Here is a 7,642-nt window from a genome sequence, read left to right on the forward strand (position 1 = left end):
ATGCGAGAGCAGTACGCAGTTTATAGAAGCAGGAAGCGAAAAGGTCTGGTTATCTCTAGGAAGCAAAAGAGTCTGGTTATCTCCTGGGAAGCAAAAGAGTCTGGTTGTCTCCTGGGTGCTTGCTTTTTTAAAAATGGCAGTTTATTTTCTCTATCATTCCCCTCTTTTGATGCTATTAGCTGCTATTGCTGCTAATTGCATCATGATACAGATCTCTATAATCTGCGTCTTCAGACCAGAAGTTGATATCTGTAGGAGTTGATATCTGTTCTGATACTGTTGGCGGGCCAATATTTTGGCCGTGGCCCGCCTGGTTACAGTGGACTCTAAAGTTTGGACTATGGTCCGTATTATGCATGGTCCAAGGCTTACTCCTAGGAGAATGATGGCTAACGGTCCAATTAGTGGAAGCAGTCATCGGAGCCAGCACTGTGAGTCTATGCCCCAATTCCAATTTTCTAATTCTTTGGCTCTGCGTTTTATATTTTCTCTGAGTTCTTTGACCTTTTGTGTTACGATTCCAGACTGGTTTACAAAGTAGCAGCATTCTTCCCCTAAGAACATGCAAGTTCCTCCTTTTTCTTCTGTTAGCAAGTCTAGAGCCTGGTGGTTCTGTAAGATTACTTCTGCCAGTGAATTAATCTGTTGTTGGATGGTGGTAAGGGGTCTGCTACTGCAGTCATGTCTACATTAAGTTGGGCAGACAACCTATAGTAGGTAGAGGCAGAGCCCCCTGGCCCCCTACTCCTGTCCCTATCCCAACTGCAATGCCAGTTCTGGCTGCAACTGCTATGCTTACCCCTCTTTTGATTCTGGTAGGTCCTTTAGGCTCAGTCAGAGTAGGAGTAGGTTTGATATTTCCTGGGGAGTTCGGATGCTGAGGCTAGGGGTAAGGAAGACCTCTAGACATCTCCTGGTCTAGTTGGCGGGGAGGCACCTATAGGCCTCCCGTCCACACAGGAGGAATAATCCTGGCTCAGTACATAAACTACTATTACTGGGGTTACTGAGGTTACTGGTACAAAGCTCTGGGTTAAGAGACCCTACCAGGTTTCCTTCTGGGGAGACCTTCTCCGGCTCTAGGCAGGTTACATTTGATTCTCTAGTATCTAGGAATACATTGCTTGTTATGGGCCCTTGGGCTAGGGTCTGACTGGGACCAGGAGGTGCCCCAGTATGACTCTAGGTACGTGGAACAGGGATTCCTAGGAGTCCTTTGTCCTGGAACAGTAGGCAAACCTGACATTGCTGACTGGAGTTGCTAATTACTAGTTCCTGAACCTGTACTGTGGGGCTGTTTTTCTGTAGTGCCTCCTGGAAGGTAGTAAGGTTGGCACCCTTATATATCATCTTTTCTTCCTATTTCCTCAGTCGCCCAATTATTTCTCTAACAGCTTCTTTCCGGACCGTCTCAAATTCTTCCTGGGTTAAATAACTTAATTGGCGGTAGGTACTCCAACAAACCTGCCTACCCAGGGGCCCGCATGCCTGACACTTTTGACTCTGGTATCCAACAGTCCCTCCCAATTTCCCCATCACGTATAATTTATTGTCTCAGACACACGTGGGGGCCCAGCCTGGTCACTACCTGGGAGATAGCGTTGTAGGCATTCCGTGGGCATAGCAGTGGCATATGTGAAGGGCAATGCAGGGAATTTATAGCTTGCTACTCCTCCTGCAAGTCGTATGCTTTCTGCGGGCTTGCTACATTTACCTACAGGGGCTTGAATTGGGGCAGGGTCTGCTAAGCAAAGCATACTAAGTATCCAAAAGCACAGACAAACCCAAGACATATTTCCCCAGAGAGCCAGTAGCTCCCAGGTGTTCCATTCTGTTGGGGCTACAGTCATCAGTCCAATTCCTAAGATTATAGCAAAACTTCCCACTGCAGTCAGGTACCATCCTGGGCAATTGTTCATTCTCTGAGCCTCCATCAATGCCGGGTTTCTTTTTCAGCTTCAGGGTCGGCAACCGTGGCGGCTGGTCCTCTGGGTCCCCGTCCGTCCTCCTGGAATCCGCTGGGCCCGTTGCTCTCTTGGCTCAGCTGTGATAGATCCAGGGGGTGATCCCTGCAACGTTAAGTGGGGTAGGGGTTGTTAGTATGACAAGGTGGGGCCTGATCCATGTCAGTTGGAGGGGTTCCTTTTTCCATTCTCTCTCTTTTTTTTCAATCCTCACCTGAGGACATTTTTCCATATTTTGTTATGATAGAGTGAAAGGGAGAGAGAGAGAGAGAGAGAGAGAGAGAAACATCGCCATGAAAGGGACACATTGAGTGGTTGCCACCTGCGTGACCCAACCAGGGCCGGGGACAAACTGCAACTGAGGTACGTGCCCTTAGCGGGAACCAAACCCAGGTCTCTCTGGACCGCAGGCCAACACTAACTGCTGAGCCAAACCGGCCAGGGCCCTTTTTCCAGTCTTTAATCCATACATAGTCCCCTGGTTTATGTGAGTGAGCTGGCCCCCCTTCTGGTAAGGATCCTTGGCCTGATCCAGCCTGATGTATCTGGCTAAGTGTTTCCCCTAGCTTTTGGGGGTACTTAGTCTGCCCTGCTTCCCCTATAATCCAAAGCTCTCCTCTAGGTAGGAATAGTATGGCTGGCAGCCTCCCATAAACTAACTCAAATGGTGTATACCCTTTGGCATTAGGGGCGTTTTGTACCCTGAATAATGCTAAGGGTAACAGGTCTGGCCAGGGTAGGTCGGTCCCCTGATGGAACTTTGCAAGGGTTTCTTTTAGAATCTGGTTCATGTGTTCTACCTTTCCTGAGCTCTGAGGGTGATAGGCAGTGTGTAGGTTCCAAGTAATTTTTACTTGTGCTGCTAGTTCCTGGAGCACTTTTGCAACAAACGCTGGCCCGTTGTCGCTGCAATGGTCATAGGCAACCCAAAGTGGGGTATAATTTCCTTGGGGTGGGTCTTGATTATCTCTCTGCTTTTTTCTGTCCTGGTGGGGAATGCTTCTACCATTGAATTGAAGAAAAAGTACAGACTAATACGAGTAAGTATTTGTATCCCCAGCTTAGCCCAATCGCAGTAAAATCAATCTGTAGGTCCTCAAAAGGCTGTTGCCCCCTATCTTGTATTCTGGGAAGCCTTTTTGGGTGACCTGCTACATTGCTCCTGGCACAGGCCAGGCATTGAACCGCTGCCACTGCACATAGTTCAGACATGTTAGGGAAATTATAATACCTCCTGAGTGAGGCCTCTAGAGAGGTTTTCCCTAGGTGTGTGAGGGCCTGGCATCACCTGATGAGATTGCTGGCCTGGCCTTCGGTGTGTAGAGCCGTTCATCTGGCAGTTTCCATATGCTGGTGGGCGGGTGTTAGGAGGCAGTTTTCTTGTACGGCCCATTTCTGTTCCTCTGGGATGTAGTCTGGCTGATTGAGGTTCAGTTCTAACAGGGTACCTTCTATGGCTGGGGTATTTGTCGGGGCCTCCCTTTCTGTAGCTGCTGCCTTTGCTGCCTGATCTGCCCTTCTGTTCCCTTGGGCTACTTCTGTCTCTTCCTTCTAGTGCCCCCTGCAATGCATTACCGGCCTGTACCCGCTCCCATCTACCCGAGGGGCCCAGACTGCTTCTAGCAGTCGAAGTATTTCTGCCTTGTTTTTAATTTCTTTCCCCTTGGCTGTTAAGAGTCCTCTCTCTCAGTAGATTGCCCCATGGATGTGTATAGAGGTGAAGGCATACCGAGAGTCTGTGTAAATATTAACCCTTTTTCCTTCTGCTATTTTGAGCGCCCTAATTAATGCCCAGAGTTCTGACCTTTGGGTGGACCAGCCGGCCAGCAGGGGCTTTGCTTCAATTATTTTCTCATTGTCCACGACAGCGTACCCCACCATTTATTTCCCCTCAGTCGTGTACCCGCTCCCATCGGTGTAGAACGTTAAGTCTCTGACCAGGGCCTCTCCGAAGAGAGTGGGTGAATTCTTAAATCCTGTGGCAATCTGGTCCAGGTCAGTTGGGTCTTTGCCGCAGTGTAAGGGTCTTCCCATTCAAAAGCAAAGAGTGGTTGGCTCACCTTTGCAAGTCGGAGGCAGAAAAAGGTGTCCTTCAAGTCCAAACAGGTGAACTGGCCGCCTCCGGCGGGAGCTGGCTGAGGAGCGTGTAGGGGTTCGGTACCACGGGGTGCAGTGCGATTGTCGCCTCGTTCACTGCTCGCAGGTCCTGCACCAGCCTGTACCCTCTCCCATCTGGCGTCTTCACTGGCGGCAAGGGAGTGTTCCAGGGGACTGGCCTGGGACAAGTATCCTTCCCTCAGATGCTCTGGATGACCTCTGCGATGCCTAGCCTGGCCTTCCTGGGGATGGAGTACTGGCGGATCTGTTTCGGTCTGGCTCCCGGCTTCAGTTCTATAATTATAGGCGAATGGTTCCCTTCCAATCCTGGCGGGTTGTCTTCTGCCCGGCCCTTTGGGTATCTCTTTCGAAGGTCAATCCCCCTTCCCTCTGGGGGCTCCCATTGGCCTTCCTCCACTTCCTTATATAGTCGATACTCTTCTTCCTGAAGAACTAAGACTGCTATGAGGTGTAGGGTGCCAACTTGTTGTTGTTTTTTTTTATCCTCACCCAAGGACATTTTTGCATTTATCTTCAGATAGAACAGGAAGGAGAAAGGAGGGGAAGAGAGAGAGAGAAACATTGATGTGAGAGAGACACATTGAGTGGCTGCCACCCACACAACCCCAACTAGGCTGGGGACAAACTGCAACGGAGGTATGTGCCCTTAGCGGGAACCGAACCTGGGACTCTACAGTCTGCAGGCCGACGCTCTAACCACTGAGCCAAACCAGCTAGGGTGGGGTGCCAACTTGTAAGTGAGCTTCTCCCAGTGGGTGAAAGGAGATCTGGGCTCTTAGCTTAGAAAGCAGGTCACATCCCAGGAGCAGAACCGGGCACTCTGGCATGTACAGGAATTCGTGCTTTACCTGGTGGCACCCAAATTCTACAGTTCAGGCTTGACAAAACTGTTTGGGGCCACTAGGCTGTCCGGTGGCACCAATGATAGAGATCTCGTGCCCTGAGGGAGGTGCAACCGCGGTTGTTTACTACTGAGTGTTCTGCCCCAGTGTCTACCAAGAAGGGGAGGGTTTGGCCCCCTACTGGCATTTGGACCATGGGCTCATGGGGGCCGAGATGTAGTGAGCCCGGTCTCCCCTAGTCCGAGTCTAGGCCTGCCAGACTGAGCATGGTAGGTGCCTGGGTCTCAGGTCCCGATTGCCTATCGGCCTGCCTTTTCTTCTTTCGGTTGGGACACTCTCTCTTCCAGTGTCCCCTTTCTCTGCAGTATGCACATTGGTCTGGTTCCACACCCCAGTGTGCAGGCTTGTTCTTTCCTTCTGGCCGCTGGCCTTTCCTGGGTGGCAGGGGCTTTCCTAGCATGGCTGCTAGGAGGGCTGCCTTTTTCTTCATTCTTTCTCGAGCCTCCCGCTCGGCTGCCTCCTCTCTGTTATTGTACACCTTGTTGGCAACCTCTGTTAGTTGGCTTATGTTCATTCCGGCAAAGCCCTCGAGTTTCTGAAGCTTCTTCCTATGTCTGAGGCTGATTGGGAGACAAACGCCGTGTTGACTATTCTCTGGTTGTCTGGCCCTTCAGGATTGAACGGGATGTATATCCTATAGGCCTCACTCAGACGTTCATAGAAATCCCCAGGGCACTCATCAGGCCGCTGAGTCACATTAGCTACCCTTGACATGTTTGTAGGCCGTCGGGCCCCCCGCCCGGACTCCGCGGAGAAGGGCATCCCTGTATCTCTGAAGTGTGGCCCTTCCTTCTTCTGAGTGGTGGTCCCAGTCAGGTTGGGCCTCAGGTGCTGCTGCTCTTGACCATTGGGCTGGGTCCCAAGTGCCCATGGGTGCCATGGTCTCTAGATATTGGTGGGCTTCCTGGAGAATGCGCTTTCGCTCCTCAGTGTTGAACAGCGTGAGGAGTACCTGTCGGCAGTCGTACCAGGTGGGACAATGCGTCTGCACGATGGACTCCATAAGGTCAGTCAGGGCCTGGGGTTTCTCCGAGTAGGACGGAGTATGGCGCTTCCAGTTTGAGGTCAGTGGTGGTGAACGGTTGGTAATAAACGATGGTTCATCCTGGCTACTCGGTACCATCTGGCCCAGTTTGTGGCAGGGCCTGGGTCTCCCTGAGAGGCATCTGGAGTGGCTGCCATTGCCGGCGTCTTGTCGAAACCAGGGAGGCCGGGGTTGCTTCTGGGGCTGGTGCTGGTGAGACAGATGGGGGTGGAGTTTTTATTTTGGGGTCTGGGGGACCATCTTGGGTGCATATGGGGGGGTAAGTGGACGGGTGGTTCTTCCTTTGGGTCACCTTTGAGAATGGGAGGTTGGTGTGCCTCCTTAGATTGAGCCACGAGGATGTGGGCAGGGACTGCCCATGTTTGGCAAGGTGAGGTCTTTTTCTTTGTTCCAGTTACCGCTGCCAATTTCAGCTTCTGCCCAGCACAGCGTTGGAGCCACTTTGGCATGTCCTGGGCTAGTTCCTGCCGTCTATCCATGTAGATGCACTGGTCTGGGTGTCCTGGCCTCCCTGTTACTATCAGATGTCCTGCCTGTGTGATTCCTAGGTTGAGGGTTCCCTCCGGGGGCCAGCCTACCCCAAAACTAGGCCATTCGGCTGAACAGAAGGTTTCCAATTGGCTCGAGGTCATGCTTGGATCCTGGCTCCAGAACTGATCAACGTTCTGCAACATGTAGTTGAGTACTGTTGATGGGCTCCCTCCCATGGTTTCTCCTCCCGTAACAGTGCAGACAGACAAGGGGTGGGGATTTTCGGTTCACCCGCCTGGCTGCTCCCCTCATGGGGATTTAGGTGCCTCTTAGCTTTGGCAGGTCAGTACAAACCCCTGACTTGGATCAGGTTTGCAGAGAGGAACTGTGTCCCCCAGAACCTGATACTGCCCTGAGCTGTATGAGGTCACCATGGTACCGCAGGTTGGGGCCCACTCAGACCCGTAGGTTTGCACTGGTGGAGCCACACAGACATTCACACTCATTCACGCACTGACATTCAAATAAGTTTAAACATCCCTCCCATTAAGGCTTGCCCTACTTGGCAGCAGGAAGGCCTGAGAGGTGATCCGTCTCTCCTTCCACCTCAAGGGTGGGCCTGTACTCAGGCTCCTGGTCCCCAGGACACTCACTGGTCCTGAAGCTGCACAGTCCCTGAAGCTGGACCTGTTCACTTCCCCTGGCAACCCAGGTGGGGCATGAACCTCGCCAACAGCTGGCCGCAGAGCCCGGAATGGGCAGGGACCCGAAATGACTGAGGTGCATGCTTCCCTCCATCACAGGGCTCCATGGAGCACCTGCGGGGCCACCTCACTGGTAGCACTCGCCTGCTCATGTGAGTCGATTCCCGGTCAGGGAACCAAAATGTTACGGAAAAGACTCAGACTGAACACCGGAGGAAGCGAAGAGGTTCCTTTATTCACGCATGCGGACCCAGAGGAGGCAGTCTCCAAATTCTGGGCATAGGGCGCGCCTAGCTTTATAGCGGGCTGGGCAGACATTCTTTAGATGCGAGAGCAGTAAGCAGCTTATAGAAGCAAGAAGCGAAAAGGTCTGGTTATCTCTAGGAAGCAAAGGGGTCTGGTTATCTCCTGGGAAGCAAAAGGGTCTGGTTATCTCCT

This window comes from Molossus molossus, unplaced genomic scaffold, assembly GCF_014108415.1.
Source record: "Molossus molossus isolate mMolMol1 unplaced genomic scaffold, mMolMol1.p scaffold_m16_p_6, whole genome shotgun sequence".
Classification (NCBI taxonomy): domain Eukaryota; kingdom Metazoa; phylum Chordata; class Mammalia; order Chiroptera; family Molossidae; genus Molossus; species Molossus molossus.